The 12786-nt window shown below is 36.0% G+C and overlaps 1 protein-coding gene across 2 annotated transcripts in view; it reads right to left on the bottom strand.

Moving 5' to 3' along the window:
• LOC123534161 (retinal-binding protein-like) overlaps window positions 1–10726 on the bottom strand; it is a 40624-nt gene extending 29898 nt beyond the window's left edge. Inside the window, exon 1 of one of the 2 annotated variants that reach the window (XM_045316258.2) lies at window positions 9250–10726. The gene's annotated coding sequence lies outside the window, so the exon portion shown is untranslated. Of the gene's footprint in view, window positions 1–4435; window positions 4589–9249 lie in introns of those variants that run through there. The other variant, XM_045316260.2, reaches the window with a different exon arrangement.
• Window positions 10727–12786: the final 2060 nt, after the last annotated feature.

Here is a 12786-nt window from a genome sequence, read left to right as displayed (position 1 = left end):
ACTCTACCCTAGAGCTTCCATGTGAACTTTCCCTTTTATATCAAGAGTGTTAAGAATATATTATCGTAACTAACACAAAGAACCGGAAAGTGAAATAGAGAATCTTGTATTTGAAATGGCCTGCAAATATCATTGACTGCAAAGCTGCGGACATCGACATGGAAACAGTGATGACACAGTGTAACTGAACTGCAGAAAGAATTTGGTGATAATGTTTTGCTGTATTTTGAACAAGTTGAAACTCTAGCGTATCTTGCTGAGACATTTTCTAGAACAACGAATCGATTCAAGCACAGGGTTTAATGCTACCATAAACAAAATTATGGCCTGAATCATGACAACAATAGTTCTGATGAAATGGAGGAATGTCATTGAAATAACCATATAATTGAGCCGCGCCATGAGAAAACCAACATAGTGCGTTTGCGACCAGCATGGATCCAGACCTGCCTGCGCATCCGCGCAGTCTGGTCAGGATTCATACTGTTCGCTTTCAAAGCCTATTGCAATTAGAGAAACCGTTAGCGAACAGCATGGATCCTGACGCGCAGGCTGGAATGGGTCCATGCTGGTCGCAAATGCACTATGTTGGTTTTCTCATGGTGCGGCTCATATTTTTGTCACTGTATTAATGGCTGTTCGTCAGCATTAAACATGTTGCTAATACATATTTATCTGAATCAATGATGGGGTGGGTTTTGGGAGACTGTTCCTATCCCATGCCAATGACGGGGTGTCTAAATGCTACTCGTTAACAGTTGTTATTTAATACATGATTTCTTGAAATAATAATTAAAAGTTGATAATTAACACCCAATAAGATAAAGTGGCGAATTTTCTGTAAGACAGGTAGGTTAAGCTAAGACTTTCCCTTTTATTTATGCGCGTATTTCAACCGTTGCGTCAGTGCCGAAACCAACAGTAACATTCTATAAAAGGGGATAACTTTCTTTTTGTAAAACGAAACATATAAGTGTGAGCACTCATTTTCTTAGTTAGATCATTTCCTATCCAATGATCATAGTTTTGGTTCAAACTTTTTCGAAAGTTTTAGCACGTAGAATCTAGAGCAAATCATTAAAAAAGTAAAATCGGTACGGTTAACATATGCACGAACACTAGAAAAAAAATAATCCTATACATTTATTAAATGGCAAAATGGAGGTTCTGATGTGGAAACAGCACGGCTAAATCTATATTGCGCGAGGGTGTAGTCAAAGTGCCAAAATAGGTTTAGGAGTGCTTAAAACCATGGCATGTAAGGAACGACATTGCCGCTTCGTGAGTTTTTGTTATTATATACCTCAACACAATAATGATAACTCGATTGTTTGAGTCAGTTAAGAAGGCGTAATAGAGAACCATCTAGCGGAACGTCAAACATTTCGCTTACGACGCCACGTCTTTGCGTTCTAAGCGTTGACGGTGAACAGCTTCTCTGATTTCACTTGACCTGTATTTCCATTTCTATTGGCCGTCCTTTTCGTTTTAGGTGGTCATACACTTTGATCTGAACGTGCATTTCTGTATCACAGGGATTCTCAAGGAAATTTTGTCGTGCATTCCTATTTTATCTTTGTCCTGATTGTTATCTGATCGTTCATATCTGTATTAATTTAGCCCTTACTTCCGCCTCGCCGTACATGCCTAGTTTTGCTTGACCCTTACTTCAGTCTTTAAATGTATTTCTGTTTAAGCTTGGTTATCACTGCAATTTTCCTACGTGTTCCTATGTTAGCTTTGCCCTCACTCCCATTTCACCGTGTATTCTTTCTTTACCTAGGTTCTCACTTCCGCCTCGACAGGCATTTACTCTGTCAGTTTTATTTTCACTTATTATTAGCCATAAGTTCCTGTTTATTTGTTGTTGTTTTTTTTTTTTCTTTTCTTACTTGAATCTCACTTTAATTTCTTTTTACATTCTAGTTCGTTTAACCCTCGCTTCCTTTTCATCGTGCATTCCTGTTTTATCTTGACCGTCAATTGCATCTGGAAGTGCATTTCCATGTAAGTTTGACCTTCACTTCTATTTCGTTGGGTATTCAATATTTACCTTGGCCCATGGTTCCGTCGCGTCATGATTTCATGTTCTTGCTTGATCCCCACTCCAATCGCGTCATGCATTCCTCATTTAGCCTGGCTCCCACTTACATTCCGTGTAATGTTTCATGGTCCTACTGTCCATGTCTGTTTTTCCATTCTCCTCGCTTCTATCTCGCTGTTCACCCCTGTTTTTCCATGGTCCTCATTTTCATCTCACTGTGCATGGTCCTCATTTACATAGCGCTGTTCACCCCTATTTTTCCATAGTCTTCGTTTCCATCTCGCTGTGCAACTCTGTTTTACCTTGAATCTCGTTTTCAATCTTGCTGTGCATACCTGTTTTCCATGGTCTTAGTTTTCATCTCGTTATTCATTCCTATTTTTTCCATGGTCCTCGTTTCCCTCTCGCTGTGCACTTCTGTTTTTCCTTGGTTCTCGTTTCTATGTCGCTGTGCATCCCTGTTTTTACATGGTCCTGGTGTCCATCTCGCTGTGCACTCCTGCTTTTCCATTGTTCTCGTTTCAATCTCGCTGTGCGCCCCTGTTTTACCTTGGGCCTCAAGATGACGAATCCTTTTTGGCACATTTGATACAAAAACATTGCAAGCTTTAAGCAGCGTCAACATTTGATGGAACTGTGCCACGTGGATAACGCGGATACAACTTAAATTAAGTCTTCAAGCAAAACTAAATATAACCGACGAGATTTTTTTTCCCTTCGTATATTTATTTTAAGTTTAGATATCTAGAAAGTTGCATATGGATACACCAACATATGCAGTCCAAATTGCAATTTTCAACATTTTATGACCTAAAAATGACTAAACTTAACAATGGAATATATGGCATATCAAACGTTGCTAAATTATATATGTATGTAATTATTTTTGTATGTTTGTTATTCTTATTCAATGTCGTGTTATTCATATTCTTAAATTTGCTATTATTGTATGTTCGATATTTAAGAAATAATAAATCTGTTCCTATATTTTATCAGTTAATAAAATATGGGCAGGAGTTTGGATGCGTAATAATTACATCACGAGTGCGTAGCACGAGTGATTTAATTATTCGCATCCAAACGACTGCCCATGTTTTATTAATTGATAAAATTATTGTAACATATTTATTATTTCGATTCTAACAACGCAAATACTTCGCATTTTACAGTACTACATTTTCAGCGTAATACGTCATTCGGGTCATATGCTGTTACAATTTACCCCCTATGGTTAGAAAGAGTTGCATAGCCAATGGAACGTATAGATATTTGTTTCTTTTTATAAGAATTTTGAGAAGTATTTATGAATTAGTAATCTAACAGCTCGCAAACTAATTATGAAGAGAATCATCAAATTAGGCGAGTTGACCCTGTGTTACAAGTTACGAGCTTAACTTTATATGACGTCATAATGATGTGACGTCATATGACGTCACATCATTATGGCGTCATACTTTATGTCATACATTTATGACGTCACCGCTGAATCTTAATTAAGCTAATTGAATTCGCTAGTAGAGATCAAAAAGTTTTTTACGGTCCTACACATAAGTCAGTATGACTTTTTATCATATTTGTGTTTCTGAAATGCTCTTTTCAACCGTTTGGCCCTTAAATAATTCGTATGTAATGGTACTGAAGTAGAATCTCTTATGCCACAATCATAGGGGGTGAAATGTAACAGCCAACCATATTTTATCGTAGATTCATGTATAGGCGATTTCGCTATATGTTTATATAGCAATTGCTGCAGATCGTGTTAGAATCTTATGATAAAACCGTAATGGTTATTCTTTATCTCGTTATTGTTATTGTATCTTTGATATTGTTATTCAATGTCGTGTAATTCATCTTCTAAGTCTTACCATTGTTATTGTATATGTCGTTATTCTTACTGTATGTTCGATATTCTAATGGTAAAAGTCATAACAATATCAAAGATACCATAACAATAACGAAATATAGAATAATGGCAATTACTTTTACCATAAGAATATCGAACATACAATAAGAATAACGACATATACAATGACAATAGCAACATTTAGAATACGAATAACACGACATTGAATATAGGCCTAACAATAACAGATATATACACTGATGATAAAATAGTTTATATAATTTAGCAACGTTTGACATGCCATAGTATGAAACTGTTTTCTGACGATCATTTACAAATATATGAATATTAAATCTTTTTCTTACGACACTGGCGGTATATAATATCAACGACTTATATCATATAAAACTTCACATAAATCGATACAATACTAGCAAATGTAAATACTATATTTTTTATGTTGTGTACTATATAGGAAGTAATTTTCACTCGACGGGTACATGACTGCAGTATATTATAGAGAAAAATGGAAAATATTACAATCTCACCTGAATTGAAATCCCTTATCGTAGGTTATTGTTATTCCCTTGTTATTGCAATAACCTTACCCAACATTATCTAAAATGTAGGTTAGGTATCATTTTTCGTATTTTATGTCCTCAAATAACATTAAAGCAGACGACATTGTACTTTACGTATAGTGGCGTTTAAACGTTATTGCCAAAGATAATAGACAGAGACACAATAAAGCATGGTTGTCGGGGTTCACTCAGAGTTCAAGCCCAACTGGGGTAAACTAGGGACGCAGTCACGTGAAAATATAATAATTGAAATTTTGTTTAAATTGGTAACAACGTCCTCTATACTAGTTTGTATTGGCCGTCATTCTTTTGTAAACTAGAAACATGAAATTAAAGGGAGTTATATATAAAACCTTTGTTATCTATAGTATGTTATTTGGCTGACTCATGGTGTTTTGTCAATAAATTTAAACGGGCGGGATAAAAAATGATCCAAATTGAATAGCAGGTGTAGAAAGGCGAAAATATTTTTTAAAGTCCCTCCATGCGGTTCTTTAGTACGTGCAAAAAGAACTGCATGGAGGTAAGAAGATATGAAGGTATACAAAAAGTGTCTTGATAGGGAAGCTTACATTTGGTGTAAGTTCTTAAAATTTTGGTTTTACTTCCAAACTTTTGATGTAAGTGCACTTGTTTCCGAACTTTTCGAGTACAGTTAGTTCACTAAATTTTGGAGCTAGTTTCCTAAATTGTAAATGTTACTTTCCTTCCATTTAGTTAGTTTCTTAACATTTAACGTAAGCCCCAATCCTCTCACTTTTGATGTAAGTTCCCTCAGATTATAAGATAGCCTTATGGAATATTTGGTTATCACACCAGTGCGGTTTTATTTAATAATTATCTCTTACCATCTCCCTTTAGTAAATTTCCTTTTTTTAAAGTTATTGAGACTATTGTAGAATTGTAAAAGTGACAATTCTCCGTTTCGTCAGTACCTTTAATACTTAAAATAAAGTTGTTCAGGCTCAGTGGGACTTTAAACGCGCAACTGAATTTGCTAATTACATCTTGCCTGAAGCGTTCTCCTTCAATTTTTATATTTATAAAAATATCGGTTATACAAGGAGTTCAAATTCATGTTAAAGATGAATTTTTACTATGGTAAAAAAGAAATAGACGTCAAATTCGAAAGTGAGCTTCAGATCGAATACCTATATATTCTATAGGCCTTTATACCGTATTAAGACATTTTATTCTTCATTTGTTGTAATGAGTACCAATTCTATTTCTCATTAAACAGTAAAAAAATATCTAAGTTCTACCAGTTTTTTAAGCCCTTTTGACATATCAATTCACTGGGAAAAAAGTCATATTTCGTTCACGAGCACACAAATATGGACAGCACGAAGAAAATTATCTAATAGTGAAACAGGTATACTAAAGACTCTCCGTGTAAACAGAGACAAGTTCAATATGGATTTATAGATCTCTAGCTTTTTTACAATTCTAACATGGCTCGATTTGTTTGTCAATTAAACAAAGAAAGAAATAGAGTACAGTATAATCTGCGACAGATAACGGTTGCTGCGCGGACTGGTGAGAGAACATAATGTCGTTAATTATGAAGTAAAATAGCAGTCTATCATCTTGTTTTATTGAGCAAGTTAGAATCATGAATACAGTACCGTTCTGATTGTTCAACTCCTGAACATCTGGAGTCTAAAACGTGGTTAATCATACGATAAACCATGCTAATGTATTGATTATTTGATGAATTTAACAGCTATAATTCAAATTAACGACTACAGGCACCTAATCCCCTTTTGCATTTCTCAAGCATTGTCTCTGTGTACAGGCTGTATGTACGTCAAAGAAAATAAAGCAAGTCAACACCTGAGTATCTCAAATTTTTAGTAATATAATAATGGACCGTTTCGTTATTAACATGCAAAATATACAGTTTCATTAAATTTTGTATTTATTACCTCCCTTTAGTCAGTTTGCCTTCATAAAATCCTTCTACACTTTAGAATAAATGCTTTTCTTTAAAAGATCGCTTCTAAACCTCTGTGCGCTTATTTTAAGTTATGCATACATTATTTTTAAAAACCCATAAAAATATTATTTACCAACAAAATGTGGCCAGCTTTGAGATTTATTATTCTGATATTCAGGTCAGACGTCGGTCAGATCACTCATCATGATCGATCAATTAGTTTGTTGCGGTCCGTTTAAAGTCAAGATGTTATTTAAGGTCATTTACACGACCACAGTCAACTTTAAGGACACCGAACATTGTGTGAAGATTTAACAAACAGCTACTTTTTGCCGATATTTAAAATTTAAAATGCGATAGCGATTGTTATGTAACATAAATCTGGGTAATATTTCAGATTACAATTGCAAAACGTAATGTGATAGCAATTTCTTTATTTTTTATCTTATGTTTTAGACAGGCAAACAAACATAATTCTCCGGATACTTCAACACCCTCCGAGTATAACCACTGACCCGTATGTGTTCCTAAAATTGTTTTGGTTGACCTGCAAGAAAATATATCAGAACATTTTCGGGTAGGTTACTGTTCTATAAAATATGATTTTGCTGCATCTTTTAAGAAAACGCATCATTCTTGTAACTTTTTGGGGAGGGGAGGGGAGTGGAGGGGGGAGGGGGGGGGGTGGGGGCGGGGAGCGGGTACGCAAGGAGTGCTATATACATACAAATCATTGGTATAAAACCAACAACCTTGTGAAAATTCAGGTAGCCCTGTTTTTACGAGCCAGCAAACTTACATAAACCAGGGCAATTTGAAAAACAAATACTTCTACAAAAAAGGCAATAAAATTCTTACTAATCTTGTACCAACAATGTTTAATTAAAGTTGTTTAAAAAAAACATTCTGGCACATTCCCTACAGAGGGCAATTAAGCAAACAAACAAATTTAGCTCTAATGCTGCTTGCTATCTGCACTTCCTCTTTCTGATTGGTAGTAAATATTCCTAATTGAATTAATCGTGCACCGCTTGTTGATGATTTGTTTTGTATGACAAGTTTCTCAGTGGTTAAAAGAAATAATTATGAACAAAAAGGAAAACGATTCGAAAGTATCCATGACAGAGTTATGGTTCTTCGCTTTGCACTGCGCTCATCGCTTTGTATATGCATTACTCTCCAAATCGTTTTGTGAAAAAAAGTTACGTACTCTCACGCTAGTGGGTATTTCGCTTATCATGATTTAAACAGTACAGCGTAACATTAACGCTTAATAAAGGCAATATTATATAAGAGACGAGCAGCTGTAAATAGCACATGTATATTTTCATTAAGATCGGCAATATTGGTGTTACGTTGACATTATTTGGCCCAGAGGAGGAGTGCTACCAAATTTGGTCTACTGTTACAGAAACAAAGATTTAAAATCGAAATGATATAACAAAAAAAATGCGTGTTCATTCTCCATCCTCTCACCTCTTAAAATATTACAACTGCAAATAAACAAAGCATGAAAATAGACTTATTTATCGGCCGTTGACCTTAGTTTACTGGTCAGCTTGCATTCCCCGGCGGATTAATTGCTTATAAAGGCCACCGCATGTAATCTCATTTATCTTCAGAAGGTTTACAAAATATACGCTCTAATAATGTAAAATATATGTTTTCAGTACGATTTCGATTCGATTTTATGTACTGAAATTCCAACTAGGGCTAAGAGAAATATGTGATTAAGTGAACCTCGGCGATTATAGATACAGTAGTGTACGAGGGGCTGAAAAGTTGCGGTTGACAAAAGATGGCGGTCACTGTGATTGTGTGGATTTCTTCGCACTTCCCTGTTGTTCAGTAATGAGTGTCTATTAAGTTCTATAGAGTTCCATCACAAGAGAAAGAATAAATGGTATTATTACTTTAATGAATTCACATTAAGTTAAAACCACGATTCTTTTGCCCTAGGGTGCGAATCGATGATATTAGTGGTTCGAGATACCACTGTGGGTTTCACCGCAATTCCTGATAAGACAAAAGGGGGCTAAAACCAATAATCTTTGAGCTTATATCGATGTCTCTAACCATGCGAAAAAAATCAACAACAACAAAACAACAACAACAACAATGACTGGCATGATTGCAGTTTTCCTCACTATACAAATATCGGTACGAAATGGCATATACGTTCGGAATAATTATGCAAAATATCCCATTAAAATATTAACCTTTAGCCTGCTGGCGGCAAGTGATTCTGTCTTTGCGACTAGTGCAGACCAAGATCAGCCTCCACTACCATGATCTGCACTGTCCGCTATTCAATCAGTAAATTTTCATTGAACACCCCTTCGAATAATAAATAGGATGGACCAAATTGAATGGTGGACCACACCATTTTAGAAATTTAGCAGGCTAAATCTTAGATAAACTACAGTGACATAATCATAATACGCGTACACTTGTTTATATAAAATTGATAAATATTGGTATTACAAGTGCACGGAAACCTTATACTAAACTAGTCAACTGGGTGTTCTTGTAAAATTTATATATCAAAATTAAAATTGTACTTAACACTCGTTCTCCACTTCTGCGTCACGCGCGGAAGTTGTCAACTTCTTACAACAAACAAGTCAGTAAATTACTGAGTAATGGTTCTACTGTTTACAAACAATATTACTTGTGGTACCTTTCCTCTTTAATACAAATCAAGTAGAGGTAGCTTTCAGTGTAATACTAATATGAGAACAGCAGATGATCCACCGAATCGTGGTTACTTTTTTTCTTAATATAGTTAGTTTATTTGTGATATTTTTAACTTTAAACTAATAATATATACTAAGTTAAAACTCACCACTTTGATTTTTCTTGTCTCAAGACTTTCGATATTAAATTTATTCCAATTATTCAGAAGATCATGAACACTAACACCTCAAAACATCTCTGTTTGCAAAACAGTATTATATAAACTTTGAAAGTGCTTTTACCATGTTTACGCCATGTATGCGTAACTTGACATATATAATAATAACTTTACGATTTCAATAGCAAAACGAAAGCGATCAAGCAAAGAACGAAGCGGTTAAAAGTTTACATTTTATTATCGAGCGTCGTCGTTACAAGCTGTTTCACATTGTTTTTGCAATAAGGCCGCCGGCACATAACACATATATTAAACATATATACATATCAATAGTTTACATATCATATATACGTATCATCATGACACAGTATGGAACGGCGCAGCTGTCTGATGTCGGGAAATTTTACGTTATCGTGTCGGTGTGTGGTCTTAACTTGTCAAAACAGTATCTTTTTTTTTTTTATGGGCATATATTTTATTCCACAAATCACATAAATATAATAACATACAAGCTCTATGGCTTTTGAAAAGACTACTTGTTATGGAACTACTTAAAATATCATAACCTTTCATACTACCTATTATTAATTTTTTTTTATATAAAGACAGCTAAATTTCTAAATAGTATCTTATTATGTTAAAAAACTATGTTATCATGTCAAAACAGTGTCTTATTATGTTAACTAGTCATGTTATCTTCTCAAAGTGTGGTGTTAACCTGTCCAAACAGTACCTGATTATGTTAAAAAAGCTATGAAATCATGTCAACGTGAAATATTAACTTGTCCAAATAGTGCCTTATTATGTCAAAAAGCTATGTTAATATGTCAAAGTACAGTGATCTTGTCTATAGATTGTGTTATTATGTTAAAAAAGCTAGACAAGATCAAATGATGCTTTAACAAGATGACATGGCTTTGTGACATAATAAGACACTGTTTTGACAAGTTAACACCACATTCTGACATAATAACATGACTAGTATTGATGTCAAAAATAAAAACGGAAGATCACAGTTATGAAAAATTAACACAACACTTTGACAATATAATATAGCTTTTCAACATAATAACACGCTCAGTAGACACGATCACATGGTACTTTGACATAAACATATAGCATTCAACATAACAAGACACTGTTTTGGCAAGTTAACACAACACTTTAACAAGTTAACATGCATAGTTTACATAATAAGACACTATCTCGACAAGTTAACATTACACTTTAACATAATAATATAACGTATTAACATAATAAAACAATGTTTTTACAAGTTAACTACACACTTTGACAAGATAACATAGTTTTTAACATAATAGCACGCTCGGTAGACAAGATCACGCTGTACTTTGACATGACAACATAACGTTTCAACATAATAACACGCTCTGTAGACACGATCACATGGTACTTTGACATAATAACATAGCACTTAACATAATAAGACAAAGTTTTGGCAAGTTAACACCACATTTTGACATGATAACTGTAAAGTATTGACGTCCATTTGCCGCCTTTCTTTACGTGACGTCTTCCACATTACGTAACGGTTATGACGTCACGCCCGTTGTATTGATATGTAACGTTAGTGATATTAAAAGGTACGAACCTGACACAACGTGTATTTTATACAGTCTTATTCCCTTTCCGATATTGGTGCCGTAAACAAATTTCATAGAGATGGAAACTTACAAGTCAATCAGAGAAGGCCATCGACGAATTATACGTCAGTATTTACAACGCATTGAAGCTGCAAAAGAAGAGCCGACACCGACGATCTTCAATACGATATTGAACAACATCCAGAAGAAACAGGAGTGTGTGAGAGAGTCAGATCAGAAGATTCTAGAGCTACTTCAACCAGAGGAGATCGAGACAGAGATGATAGAGGCCGACGAATATCACCTGAACTTAGAGATCCAGATTAACATGTTCAAGGAATACAGACGTTCGGAGGGCTTCGTTTCAGAGACAGATATCATGCGACCTGAGCAGACGTTACCGGTATTTCCCGCTATACAGACATCGCAACAGACTGTAAGTTCAACCTTTTCTCATTCGCATAGATTACCAAAATTATCGCTTCCGATATTTTCTGGAGATCTATTACAATGGCAGACATTTTGGGACAGTTATGAGTCAGCAGTACATACTAACCCCTCTCTTACTGATATCCAGAAGTTTAATTACTTAAAAGCCCAGTTAGAAGGTCCCGCCGCTAATACTATAGCAGGATTCGCTTTGACGAACGCATACTACGAGAGAGCGGTCAGCTTATTACATGAGAGATTCGGTCAGGTCCATAAGATTATACAAGCCTACATGCAAGCCCTGTTAGAACAACCACGTCCTGTCAACACGTTACCCAGCCTCCAGAGCTACTACGACCAGTTAGAGTCCTACATCCGCGGTCTAGAATCAATCGGACAATTTCAAGAGACTTACGGCTCGCTACTCATTCCAGTCATTATCAGTAAACTTCCGGCGGAAGTACGCAAAAATTTAACAAGAGAACACGGAAACATTGGATGGACTCTAGCAGAACTTCGGAAGGCGATCTATAAAGAAATCACCGTCATGGACGCAGGTCAGTCCGTCATACCGGAAGTGCATGACAACCCTCGAGTTACGGCGTCTTTTTACACCGGAAGTAGAGGTAAACAAAGACCCCCAAGAAGTTTGGATATGAGAAACCCTGCAGCTACTGAAAAGAAAGCCTGTGTGTTTTGCAGTGAACAGCATTCCCCGATCGACTGTACCAACGTAACTACTTACCAGTCCCGTACTGACATTGTCAAGAATAAACAATTGTGTTTTAACTGTCTTGGTAGTCATCAAGTGTCAAAGTGCCGATCCAACTTTCGATGTCGCCGTTGCCAACAGAAACACCACACCAGTATATGTGACCGGAAGTCCAGCCGACAGCTCCCACAGTCCCTACAGCCCCAACAACCTCAGATCAACAGAGAAACCAACAAGCCACAGCCATACTCCATTCTTCGACGCAGTCCCCTTCCAATGTACTACTGAAGACAGCCATCGCCCCAGTATGCAACCAACAGTTCAGAGTAGACGCCACAATTCTTTTTGATGAGGGAGCTCAACGCTCATTTATTACAGAAAAATTAGCCGACGAACAACATTTACCTCGTGGAAATCCCGAGATAATTCATCTGACGTCCTTTGGAGACTCGAACCAGAATGTACGCTTCATGGATACGTCCACTGTATACCTAGTAACAGATTCCGGAAGGAAGATTGCCATCCAGATCCTTGTTGTGCCAACCATTACAGTCCCAGACTGTGGTGGGTAGCCAACCATCTCCAGTCTTCATGCAATATTGATTCAAATAATACCTACCTGTGGTCGGACTCCCAGATTGTTCTACATTGGCTACAAACCACCAAATCATTGAAGCGATTTGTGAAAAATTGGGTTGAAGAGATTCAACAACTTACCTGTTCCCGGAATTGGAAATATTGCCCCACCCAAGACAACCCAGCTGACTTAATGACACGCGGTAT

The sequence above is a fragment of the Mercenaria mercenaria genome, chromosome 12 (genome assembly GCF_021730395.1).
Source record: "Mercenaria mercenaria strain notata chromosome 12, MADL_Memer_1, whole genome shotgun sequence".
Classification (NCBI taxonomy): Eukaryota; Metazoa; Mollusca; class Bivalvia; order Venerida; family Veneridae; genus Mercenaria; species Mercenaria mercenaria.
The sequence above is the reverse complement of the archived record's forward strand: the minus strand, read 5'-3'. Positions and strand labels throughout refer to the sequence as shown.